This window comes from Symsagittifera roscoffensis, chromosome 4, assembly GCF_963678635.1.
Source record: "Symsagittifera roscoffensis chromosome 4, txSymRosc1.1, whole genome shotgun sequence".
In the NCBI taxonomy this organism is placed as follows: domain Eukaryota; kingdom Metazoa; phylum Xenacoelomorpha; order Acoela; family Convolutidae; genus Symsagittifera; species Symsagittifera roscoffensis.
Window position 1 is genome coordinate 74,432,395 of NC_087065.1, and position 12,502 is coordinate 74,444,896.

The 12,502-nt window shown below is 34.6% G+C and overlaps 2 protein-coding genes across 3 annotated transcripts in view; one reads left to right on the top strand and one right to left on the bottom strand.

Annotated features, from left to right (window-relative positions):
* Nucleotides 1-11,908, bottom strand: part of LOC134845051 (uncharacterized) — a 36,633-nt gene extending 24,725 nt beyond the window's left edge. Inside the window, exon 1 of the mRNA XM_063861893.1 lies at nucleotides 11,758-11,908. The gene's annotated coding sequence lies outside the window, so the exon portion shown is untranslated. The remainder of the gene's footprint in view (nucleotides 1-11,757) is intronic.
* The window catches only part of LOC134844053 (UBX domain-containing protein 6-like), a 397,957-nt gene that overhangs the window by 161,317 nt on the left and 224,138 nt on the right, over nucleotides 1-12,502 (top strand). The window lies entirely within an intron of this gene.

Consider the following 12,502-nt stretch of genomic DNA (forward strand, 5'->3'; position numbering starts at 1 on the left):
TACACAATTAGTAGAATTTTCCAAGAAATGTCACTTTCTGAATTAGAAACACTTCATCAACTATGCGAATTAGAAAGAACAAAAATCACTCAATCACTCGCATTAGCAGTATTAAAAATACCTTACGCAGCATATTTATTATCAGGAAATAGATCAAACGATCTTGATTATGAAGGAAACATTTTATGGTTTTTTACTTGCACCAAAAAGTATCAACATTATATATTTTTGAAGATAAACGTTGTTTTAAAAAAAATCCCCATATTCTACAAAAATAAAGTACATTTTGTCGACACACTTTCAAGACGAACATGTTTTTGGGATACCGCTGTCCCATGTGGATCAGAAAATAGCCACAATGTTGTACAATTAAACCCTGACGAAGATAAATACTACCTATTTACACCGTATCCTACATTAATGCAACCACTCAAAAAGTTTTCAACCGAAAGCATCAAAGCTATCGCTCGTAACCCAAATATTGATTTACAATCAATTGGAATATATTCTAAATCTGATATACAACACCACATTAGACAATTTCAAGAATTACTAACACAAATGGACACAATACAACGACAATCAATTGACCAGAATTTGAGAAAACTTGCCGAAACCGCGGGATTTGCAGACTTTTATACACAAGACTACAGCGGATATTTTAAGGATATCAAAGATTACATATATTTAAACGGTGAAAAATACAGACCACAAGATATTTCACCCATAAGAGTTTTCAGTTTTGTAGCCTTAAAAAACGAAATTCTCGCCTTTCTAGGATGGACCTATTACATCTTAGAAAAATTAACTATCTTATACGCTATGTTTAATTTTATAGGATTTCTTTTCTCACTGTTAAAAGGAATCTATAACACATGCGCTATACACGCACAAGTAAATCGTCAAGCAATTGTAGCACATACTATTTGCAGGATTTTTTGGAATTTTTTCATCATCAATCCATAAAAGATTTCTAGATGCACGAATAAAAGAATATAATACAAAAATATCCACAAGACACAACACATATGACGAAGAACATAAAAATGTCGATACAACACCTACAGCACCACAGATACCACCCCTACCACAAAACCATCCATTATCATTAGTTCCCCGAAACTTTCGAAAACCTAGCAATCACAAATAATCCAAGTTTTAGACCAAATACAACACAGAGTCCCATTCAACACATAATGAGACATCATTCACAAAATGATAATACATATAAACAAATTTTTGAACAACCTCATATCACCATTTTTCAGTCTCAAAATGATCATTGTTTTAGCCCACGATGAGCCGACAACTTGGATCCCTCCATCGCTCAAATTCCTACCCAGCCAACCTCCAAACTCAAATCCCAATTATCCCATTTTTTGCTTGCCCGCCATCCGATTATCCAGTTAATAATATATGCCATCAAGCATGAATTCTGATACTAACTCAGATATTTCAGTTTTTCATACCATCTCACAATTTAACAACTCCGATGTAGAAACTACCGACGAATTCGCACACTCCGAACCATCTCCCTCTACCCATACCCAGACCAACTCTTCAATTTTTTCAAAACCCCTCTTTCGACCCATCCAAACCAGTCATCCACTTCCATCCCTTTCCACTCCTTCTTACTCTTCCCAAGTAACCCCAGCGTATTCTCCATTTAATTCCGACAGATCACATAATTACTCCACAGATAACATTCAAATTTCCGAAGAACTTGACAATTTTATTACACTACAACAACAATTAACACAACCCCACACTCTTACAATACATCAACTATCATCAAATCCACCAACTCCTACACCCTCTTCAGCTTACACTCCATCATTAGCTCAATCATCCACATCCACCGAAACACCTACCAGCACTAACCGATCTTACCGCACTTTTAAACGAAAATTCCCAAATCACCCATTTCCAACCAAACCCGGAACAGCCCAGAGAATATATCAACCAATCAGAACACACAAAAACAAAAAATTTTCTTGAAATAACCCTACCCTTATTTCCACAATAAACCCTAAATACTTCTACCATTGCTAATGAAACACGAAATGTTGTTGATGAGCACGTTTTAATGCCAACATTTCATTGGACAGCTTACTACAATTATACTAACCCCCTTTGTCTACCCCTAACTAACACTAATGAAAATATCGAGAAAAACAAAAATATACTATATAAACTCACCACATCATTAACACCTCGACAATTTACTTACGTTGGATATAAAAAACTATAAAAAACATTCACCGCACCCCGAGCTAATGATTTCTCAATAGAATACTACGATCATAATATCATCCGTCCTAACCAAGATCAATTTTTAGACGAAGACCGCTTTGCAAACCCGCAACTAACCGATTTTTTAAAATTAAAACACCATACTTATTTACACTTAATATTTTTGATAAAAAGCACGATCATATAATTTCGGAAGCACTAGTTGACATACAAGCATATGAAAGCTTCTATGATAAATTTCAGTTATTTTCACTAACCTTTCACTTTCTTTCACCACAGGAACGCGATTTGCACTGTTCCCACGATATAATGTTATGCACTAAACAAACGCACACTTACACATATTATCGTTCTATACAAAACCATTTTGATTTACACACACCATCAAGACAACCCCACCATCGTTTTCAGTTTATTAACTCAAAAGACACGTCACCATTTTTTCTTACTTTTACATATTGCCTTAAAAATACTAACCTCCACGGCATCCTCCGCAACTACGACCCAGTTACCCAAATGTATATGTTCTGTCCCATCACGAAGACCTTCAATGATGAAGAATCAAGACCCTTCATTGTACCGCATGAATTCATACAACCTATCGAAATCCCCATTGTAGAATTTATTCATAATACTAAATATAATCATAAAATTTACAACCTAATTCAATACACACCTTATGAGTTCACAGTACACACAGAAGAACTAAACACCATCAACGCACTTCAATTGCTTTGGCCACTGCTACAAACTAAAAATGTCATACGCATACTAGCCAAGTTATTAACAACATCAGACTTAATTCACGACATCTTCCCACATGGTTTTTTCCCAGATGAATAAGGTAAATATGAATTAAAATACTTTTAACTAATAAATTTAAATTTGTACTAACCATTTTCTATCAATGTTTAATTCATTCTTTTAGTCTTCACACCACAATCATCTACAAAACAGAAAAAAGACAAATAAAAATACATTTGTTAAATTATATTAAAACTCTTCAATCTTTCGCACTAAATAATGTCGTAAAATTCATACCCAATGTAGTCATTTAATTTATAACTTAGTTCCCCAAAAAGCAGTAAAATTAGATACGATGAAAATTTATAATTTTAAACTCCCCAAAAAGCAGTAAAATTCAATTTCGATGCAATAAATTCATGAAATGAGAAAGCAGTACTAACTCTTTTAATATTTTCATTCATTCGCACAAGAATTCAATCCAAACTCGCCCAGCTCGCCCACGAAGAATAGTTTAAATAATGATTTTGTGTTTCAAGTTTTCCCTAACAACAACTCTAAGAAGCATTAACAAGTTTTAAACTTTTCTTTAACACGGTTGGAAAGGAATTATATACTAAACCAAACTAACCAACGCAGATTACTAAACACCACAAATCATAAAATAACAGCATGACTAAGAAAAGAAAACCAACGGTACCCAAACAAGTAATCAACAAATAATCAAAAAAGACAATTATAAAGTCTAAGAAAGAACAAAAAAACACAAAAAAGTCGTAAGACAAACCCAAACCAAAAACAATATGATTTTTGAGAAAAGGGCACAACCAAAGTAACATAAGAAAGACCAGAAAAAACCAACATAAAAATTTATCACATAACAGGACCTTTCAAAGAAACAGCATGAAACTATACTCCCACTCTTGGTCCAACCCACCAGAGAAGGACGTCCTGAGCATGCTTATAGCCGGCCTAACCCACCACGCTACACCCACGCTTTGTGACCACACTTTAAGTTTTACTAAGAGGTACTCAAGGGTGAGTAACTCTTCAAAATAACTGAACTAAAACAAAACCATTTTGTAAAAACAACTAACTAAGATCAAGATTAAAAACCAAATTAACAAAAATTTATAAAATGTAAATCATACTACGCAGTATATAGATCATGCACAACAACAAAGACGAACATCCAAAGACTAGACAACCCCATCACATTCAAACAAAAGAATGGCTAAACACAACCGACATGCCGTCCACAATCACGACTCAAAGGATTTAGAGTACGACCTGATTTCGCAGAAAAGGACTTCATTGAACTAGACCAATGACCACCTCGATGTTCAAGTATACGTACAGATCCGAGTTACAAGGCATCCCTTCCAAACACGATTTTCACGCCATTCCCAGACGAGGCTGCACACGAAACATTTCTTTACTTATACAGAAAAATCTGGCATTGCGAACCATTTTGAAATCGGATTGATTTCATTGGGGATCACAGTCGTTGTCGAATGACAAGATAACAATTTCCTATCCTTAATTCCAGCGTCCTGGAACGTTCTTCTTCAAGAGGAACCGTATAAGAAAATGATGTTCGCCAAATACCCACGTTCATCATCCATCCTTCAATTACAGAAAGAAAGATAAATCTAAAAACTCTGTAAACCCCGGATGGGTGGAACCTGATCTAAACTACATTTTTTTATTGGATAAATTAGATATTTTACCGCTGTAAAATATTTAATATTAACCAATCATAATCCATCCAACTAACAACCCATTTATTTGTAAGTGCTGAAATTACTTGTAATTTCAGCACCAGAGAGATTTGAATTTAACTTAGAAATTGGTTACCTCTCCAAGAGAACTTCGGCAGTCGCAGTAAGCCAGTATACTCTAGATCTAGAGCCTAGCAGAGACTAGTTAAACACCCTGAGACTAGTAGATATAAGAGTAAGATTAGGATCGGTATTAGACTAAAAAGATGCACGAATCGATCCGGCCGAAAATAAGATAGCGTGACGAGCAGACGGTGTACCCTTGCCAAGAAACCTCCGGAAAATTTGCATCACAAAAAAAATATGTTTTACAAAAGCCTCCGAAAAAATTGTTTTTCTTTTTATATTTTCATTATTACTTTCAAAATGATTTTTGGGTGCATTTACGATAATTATCATATTAGTTGAGAACATAAGTCGTAAAGTCTTGCTTCATGGTTATGATTATGTTTATACTTTTAAGTTGCATTTTTCACTTTCATTCAGAAGTATAGCTTTTGGTCTTCTTATCAATGAATCCCGACAGCATTGTGACAAAAATATAACCCCCACACTGTGTTTGTATTTGAATAGTAGAGTTCGCATAGAACAGCTGTAACGGTAAAAAGCCTAAAAAATATTAAATTAGTCATTTGAACCTAAAAAACATTTTAAGATGGATTTTTTTTAGTTTTGTAATGTACAATCATTTAATGACAATGGTAAAAAGCTCACTGAAACTACGAATATTCGCACTTAGCTTTAATGCGTCAGATTCATTCGATTTGAAGATTTATATTAAACCGCAATCATTTTCCATCACCTAGTAGCTTTTGATCGCCCAAAAGTTCCCATTTGTACTATTTAAAGATCGCTACTTTCAAAAAAAAACGAAAAACGATAATTATGATATTTGGATTCAATTGATAATCATATGTGACGCCCAATTTCAATAAAATGGCACCTCTAAATGGCTGATTGTAAGGGGCGGATATAAAAATGTCTCGAGGATTTTCAAAAAAAATTATAGTCCATCAAAGTAATTTTTTCGACTCTTCCCAAAACGACATAGAGACGCAATTTTGTCAAAGTTTTCAGTAGTGCAGAAAAATTTTTCAACATCAAACAGCCCAAAAAAGACATTTTAAACACTTTGGAAATTTTGTGACACACAATTATTTTTTTATTGGCGTGTACGGTCTATTCATCCTATATTGGCGCCAAAGGCAAAAAAAAATTTAATCAAGACTAATTTTTGCAGAATAGTACTAAATGGGACCCAGTTTGGTCAGTCAGTCAAATCCCGGCTTCCAGCCCCTCCTGGCTGCTGTATCAGCCCCTGTTTGGGTGCACCCAAATTGGTTTCATAATTTGGAGTTGCCATGGGTACTTTTTCATCTGATCCGATTAGCGCTGAGATTCTTCTAACATGTTTTTCAGACCATTTGCTCTTCATGATGGGATATGTGGTTTCAACGGGCCTCAAAAATTAGCATAAATATTTGACAAAATGGAATTTTCATCTAGTGTTTACAATTTGCGGATTCCACTTATAGTTGTGGATTCCGCAACAGCTCAATTTAGCAATATAAATGTTTCATCATTGTATGTGGATTCCACAAACTGTTCTGGATTCCCTAAATACAGTTGCGGATTTGGAAAATTCGTCTTTTTCTGGAGCGATTCGAGCGATACAATGTTTTTGGAATTTGTTTTTGGAATCCAAAACAGCTGAGACGATGAAAGAAAAGTAGCAATGTTGCGGTTCCACAGAATGCACAGTTTGGCCTCGCAATGTTTGGCAAAAAAAACAGTCCAAACTTTGTTTTATTTGTCTTAAAAAAGCTTATGATTCATTTGTCAAAACTATATCGGATATTGAAGACACTGCTTTGTCGTGGACATTATCTGCTTTGTCATGAAGCGAGCAGTCTTGTTGGGTTGTGAGAGCCCCAAAAAAGCAAAATTTGATACAAATTTTGCATCCATGCGCATGTGGAATTGCAACCCATTAGGTCTGCTAAAAATTGAATTTCTTAGGTCAAAATAGTTTCAACAAGGGGCTTTTTTTCCTCTGCGAGATTTACTTTGAGGAGGCTTTTGTCCAGGGCCTTTTTTAGGATAATGAGCTCTATGGGAGATTTAGTCCCGGGTCCTAATATATATGGAAGAATCAAGTCAATGCCACTTTCCCTGTCCGATAAAGCCCAGATCAATGTCTTGAACTTTGTAGCTTAAGCTCCAAATTATTTGCTTATAGTGAGCAATTTTCAGTTCTGATAACATGATAGTTTAACAAGAACCAAGATAACATGCGTTCCCTGGCTGGAACCCACAAGCAGAAGCGTTTTTGTTTGAAAACGTTTCCCTTAAACAACGAAATTGAAAAATATTTCAGTAGAAAAGGAACCACCATCTCCGTCGGAATAAAAAATTGTTAATTTTTAGAGAACTTACGAAAAAATTCATTTTTACCTGTTAAAATACTATTTTAATTTTTGAATTTACGCAGTTTACAAAGTTTACAAATTTTATCTGTAAAAACGGTTAACTGTAAAACTTACGAGCGGATTAAAAAAAATTAGTTTTATTTGAGCACGAGCAATACCTTTTGTAAAACACCTCCGAAAAAATTGCATCACGAAGTTCTACTTTTTAAAAAAGTCTTTAACACTTTCATAACCAGTTTTGTGATTGTTTTTGATAATTGGCATAACTCTAGAGCAAAATGGAACCTGATCTAAACTACATTTTATTATTGGATAAATTAGATATTTTACCACTGTAAAATGTTTAATATTAACCAATCATAATCCATCCAACTAACAACCCACTTATTTGTAAGTGCTGAAACTACTTGTAATTTCAGCACCAGAGAGATTTGAATTTAACTTGGAAATTAGTTACCTCTCCAAGAGAACTTCAGCAGTCGCAATAAGCCAGTATACTCTAGATCTATTGAGCCTAGCAGAGACTAGTTAAACAGCCTGAGACTAGTAGATATAAGAGTAAGATTAGGATCGGTATTAGACTAAGAAGTTGCACGAATCTATCCGGCCGAAAATAAGATAGCGTGACGAGCAGACGGTGTACCCTGCCAAGAAACCTCCGGAAAAATTGCATCACAAAAAAAATGATTTACAAAAGCCTCCGAAAAAATTGTTTTACTTTTTATAATTTCATTATTACTTTCAAAAATGATTTTTGCGTGCAATTACGATAACTATCGTATTAGTTGAGAACATAAGTCGTAAAGTCTTGCTTCATGGTTATGATTATGTTCATACTTTTAAAATGCATTTTTCACTTTCATTCAGAAGTATAGCTTTTGGTCTTCTTATCAATGAGTCCCGACAGCATTGTGACAAAAATATAACCCCCACACTGTGTTTGTATTTGAATAGTAGAGTTCGCATAGAACAGCTGTAACGGTAAAAAGCCTAAGAAATATTAAATTAGTCATTTGAACCTAAAAAACATTTTGAATATCAACGATGGATTTTTTAGTAAAACTTAGTAAAACTATTAGTAAAATTACAATTTAAATGAAACTTAGAACACAGTTGTTCTCCTTCTAGATAAACTCCAAGAACTAACTCACATAAACCAGTATACACTAGATCTATTGAGACTTGGAGATATAAGAGTAAGATTAAGATCGGTATTAGACTAAGAAGTTGCACGAATCTATCCGGCCGAAAATAAATTAGCGTGACGAGCAGACGATGTACCCTATCCGAAATTACTCTATGAGTTAACCAATATAACTTAACTCACGTGGTACCACTTTGCAGCCGAAATTGGTCAGGCTGTGGTAGACCTGAAGGAAGCTAAAGGCCAAGTCACTAATCGTCCTATCATACTATAAATGCAAGGTTTAATTTAATTGACTACTGTCGCCCGAGGGACCTTCAGCTATATTTTATGACTCTCCGACGAAAGATGCGTGTCTTAAAACGACACCTAACAAGGGACCTTTTGGGTGCTGAGGGTCTCAATCTTCTGAGAAAACGGCATCCGAGAAAAATTAGCAGAGCAAATAAAATACACGAAAATGAAGAGTTTGATTTTCCAAGCTAGGATGATATGATATACCTGGAAAAGCCACGATTAAAAACAATACCTGTGCTCTTGAGCAAATTTTTACAAAAAGTCATCTTTAAAATTAAAAACTTTTAGTCTATATTGCAGTCCTGGTTAAAGTTGCTACACAAATTATCTAAAATCACAATGAATTGTTTTTCGTCGAGCCAAAGTTAGTGTTTTTTTTTTAAATTTCATTTATTTTTTTTTCAGGCAGAGTAGATTTTACGATTTCTACTTGTACGTTTTTTTCTTAGCTAATGCAATGCGAGAGCCAAAACACTGGTTTTTATTGGCAAGTCATCAAACTTAGGTTATCTGTGCCATCGAAACCACTTACTGTATCTCTGAATTTTAGCATGAAAAAGTTTTGGTTTTCGTTGTTCTTAAAAACAAAACAATGCTTGTCATACAAATTACATGTATGAAAAACATTATATAATACAAAATTGATTTTCAGAAAATTGCTATAAAACATACAATAATCATATATAAAAACATCATAGAGGTTTCATGTAATTTTCTGGTCACTTTTGCTTGTGGGAAATTGTAGAATAAGAAATTTTCAATTGTTTGTCAATGTATGATTTGGGGCTTTTGTTAACCCGGGTAATCATTTCTGATGAGATTTCATATAGACTTTAAATGATACGAGCTCAAATCCTAAAAAAAATCTGTGATCTTTTTGTACGAAGTTATGCGGGTTAAAAAATTGCCACTTTGGTCTACCTATGATATACATTTTCTGCTATATATTTCAAGCTGTTAACACATAAGCGGCTACCTTATCTGGCTTCAAAATCACTCCGAATGAAATAAAGGCTAGAACAATTTAAATACTGTTTGCTGAATATATCTTTTTGTACTTCAACCAACTTGTGGGGGATGATTTTCATGAAAGAACTAATCCATTTTTTTTAAATTTCCATTTTTTTTTTGAAATTTATAAATTGTTTTTGCTCGAACCGTCCTCTATAAATTTTGAAGAGCAGTCTGATCACATTGAGCTCTGATAAGGCACCCTGATACTAGCAGACTTGTTTGCACTCTGCTCAGTTTTATTACAAATAAGTTTTTGTCGAGCAGGAACGGCAGATAGTATGGCAAAATAGTCACTGATTGGAGGAGTCACTGAAAATAGGGTCTACTCCTGATGTTAAAACACCCTAAATTCCTTTTAAAAAATGATTTTATAATTGCATCTATATATCAGATTTTTTTTCCAACTGTTATTTAATGATAACGTTTTTGCCATTCTACCGGCTCCAGGGCTTAGTAAAAGTCAGTTGGTGACCAACTAATTGCAATTATGTGGAGACAATTACTTGACATTACTTTTCTTTCAATAAGTGTCAATTGACAACGAAGGTCAATTAATTGCAATTAGCTGGGTGTTTTTAGTTGGGTGGCACGCTATACAATTTTAAGTCAAAATCAGGTCAATTGAGCAGCTCTGTAAATTGTTCGATTTTTCGAGCGATTTTTTTTAGCTAAGCCGGATTTGCATTCAACGACCTCAGACAGAGTCTGCTGCCAATGAACCTCGAAATGCAGCTTTTTCTGAACGTCAACCAAAAATTTTGTTCAAAGAATGATGTAGCAAAAGCCATGAACGAAAACAATTAATTGCAATTGATTAATTAATTGACATAACCAGGATTGTTAATCCAATTAATTGACAAAACTTTCCGCTAATTGGCATTTTATCCCCAATTGACTTTTACTGAGCCCTGACTGGCTCATCGTTGTTGTTGTAATTACTAGTTTTATAAACTAAAATTTTCTTCTTCATAGAAGCTGGCACTGAAATTTCATGGATATTATATAATAAACATTTTTATTCGGTTTTTTTGATCATCACAAAAAAGCAAAAAAAAAAAATTGAGTATAAACTATTAAAAATGGATTCTAATCAATTTTTTGTCATATCAATAAAATGCATTTTAATCGATTTTAATTGATCATAGTGGCTTATGAAGTTTTTAAAAAATGTCTATATTCTTCAAAGAGAGTGTAGTGTTTTACAATTTGGCAGTTGCTTCTGGCTTGGCACACGTTTTATAATAAAATTGCAAAAATGACATTTAAGTTTTAAGCCGTTTTCAACTTTTTTTCCTAATATTTTCGTATGCAAATTTTTAGTTTCTCGAATTTTGTTACACTTTTTATTACACTCCATTATATAAAATACTTCCATCCTTGTCCCCATCTTTTTTAAGCTTCCTTTTAAGCCAGGGGTTAATTTACTGCACGTAACGCCCATACCCGAAGTTTAACTCTACACCCCCTCACGGAGGAAGTTAAAGTCTTGGGGGTGTTAAACTGAGGGATGGTTTAATAGTGAAAGGGCGAAGATGGGGTGTTGGGAGAGGTGGAAGGGTGTGTGGGGGAGGGAGGGGTGTGGGCGAAATTGGAAGGATGTGTGTGTGGGGTGGCGGGTTGGAACGAGTGAGGGGCGTGGCGTGAAAGAAGAGGCGCATGTGAAACGTGGGGGGGGGGGGGGGGGGGGGGTTGTACACAGGTATGAACTTGTTCGTTCGGGTTTTAGTTTTGAAGAATGCTGCAAAAACTGCTTGCTTACAACCCCCCCCCTTCGTTGAAACGGGGGGGGGGGGGGGTGGAAGGTTGTACACAGGTATGAACTTGTTCGTTCGGGTTTTAGTTTTGAAGAATGCTGCAAAAATAGAGTTATCATTTTACATTTGCAAAATTTATCGGTTTTCACGAGTTTTATGAACAAAAAATAATCGGTTATTGTGAACAAAAATGGACTATAGTCGATTATAAAGAAATATAATGAACTTTTGGTTGCTGAATATAATCGATTACAATCCCCTAAAAATCAGATTTCATGTATAAAAAGGGTCATAAATGTTGATAAGTCGAGAAAGATCTGCATTAGTACGAAACTGCTTACCTCTTACAAATCACACAATTTTTCTCATAAATTCAGCAAATTAATATATTCGCAGATATTTTGATTTTTTTTACCAGATATTCTAGAGATTTAAAATCCAGATCTTTTTGATTCGCAGATATTTTTAATTATATTTTTCCGTCAAACTCATTGGAACTGTACCAAATTAAGAACAAGAACAGCCAAAAACATCCGTTGTTTTTTGGCATCAACCATCTCAAAAAAAAAACAACATGCTGGTGCTCCTCGGCCACATTTTTCACCAAATTTGTAAACAGCTGGAAAATGATGGTGACTATTGGAAGCAAAATATTAAATGTCCAGTTTTGGTCATTTATTTTTTGGTACCTTTTGGGGCCAATTTTTTGGTCCCGTTTGGGCACAAAAGGAACCAATTTTTCTCAAAGTAAAAAGCTCTTTAGAAATGTAAAACGTTGAAGTAGAACCACCAATTGTTACCCATGATCAAGACTTCCGTTTTTCTTTGGTTGCTTATTTGTTTTGCTGAGAACTCGCCCTCAAATATTGAGCTCGAAAGTCAGAGTTAGTTTCCAATCAGCGAACTTTCGAGGTCGATTCCGTTCGGTTGAAGAGACAGCAGAGATATTTTTTCTGTGAAAATAACTTAAGACAATTCACTTAACTTAAGTCTTCGTAGAGATGTCATTTCGCTAAGCAACAAACTAATTATTCACGAGTACAGCTGGGAGTTTATTGGGGGGCATTGTAGGAAGGAAGAGTTAAA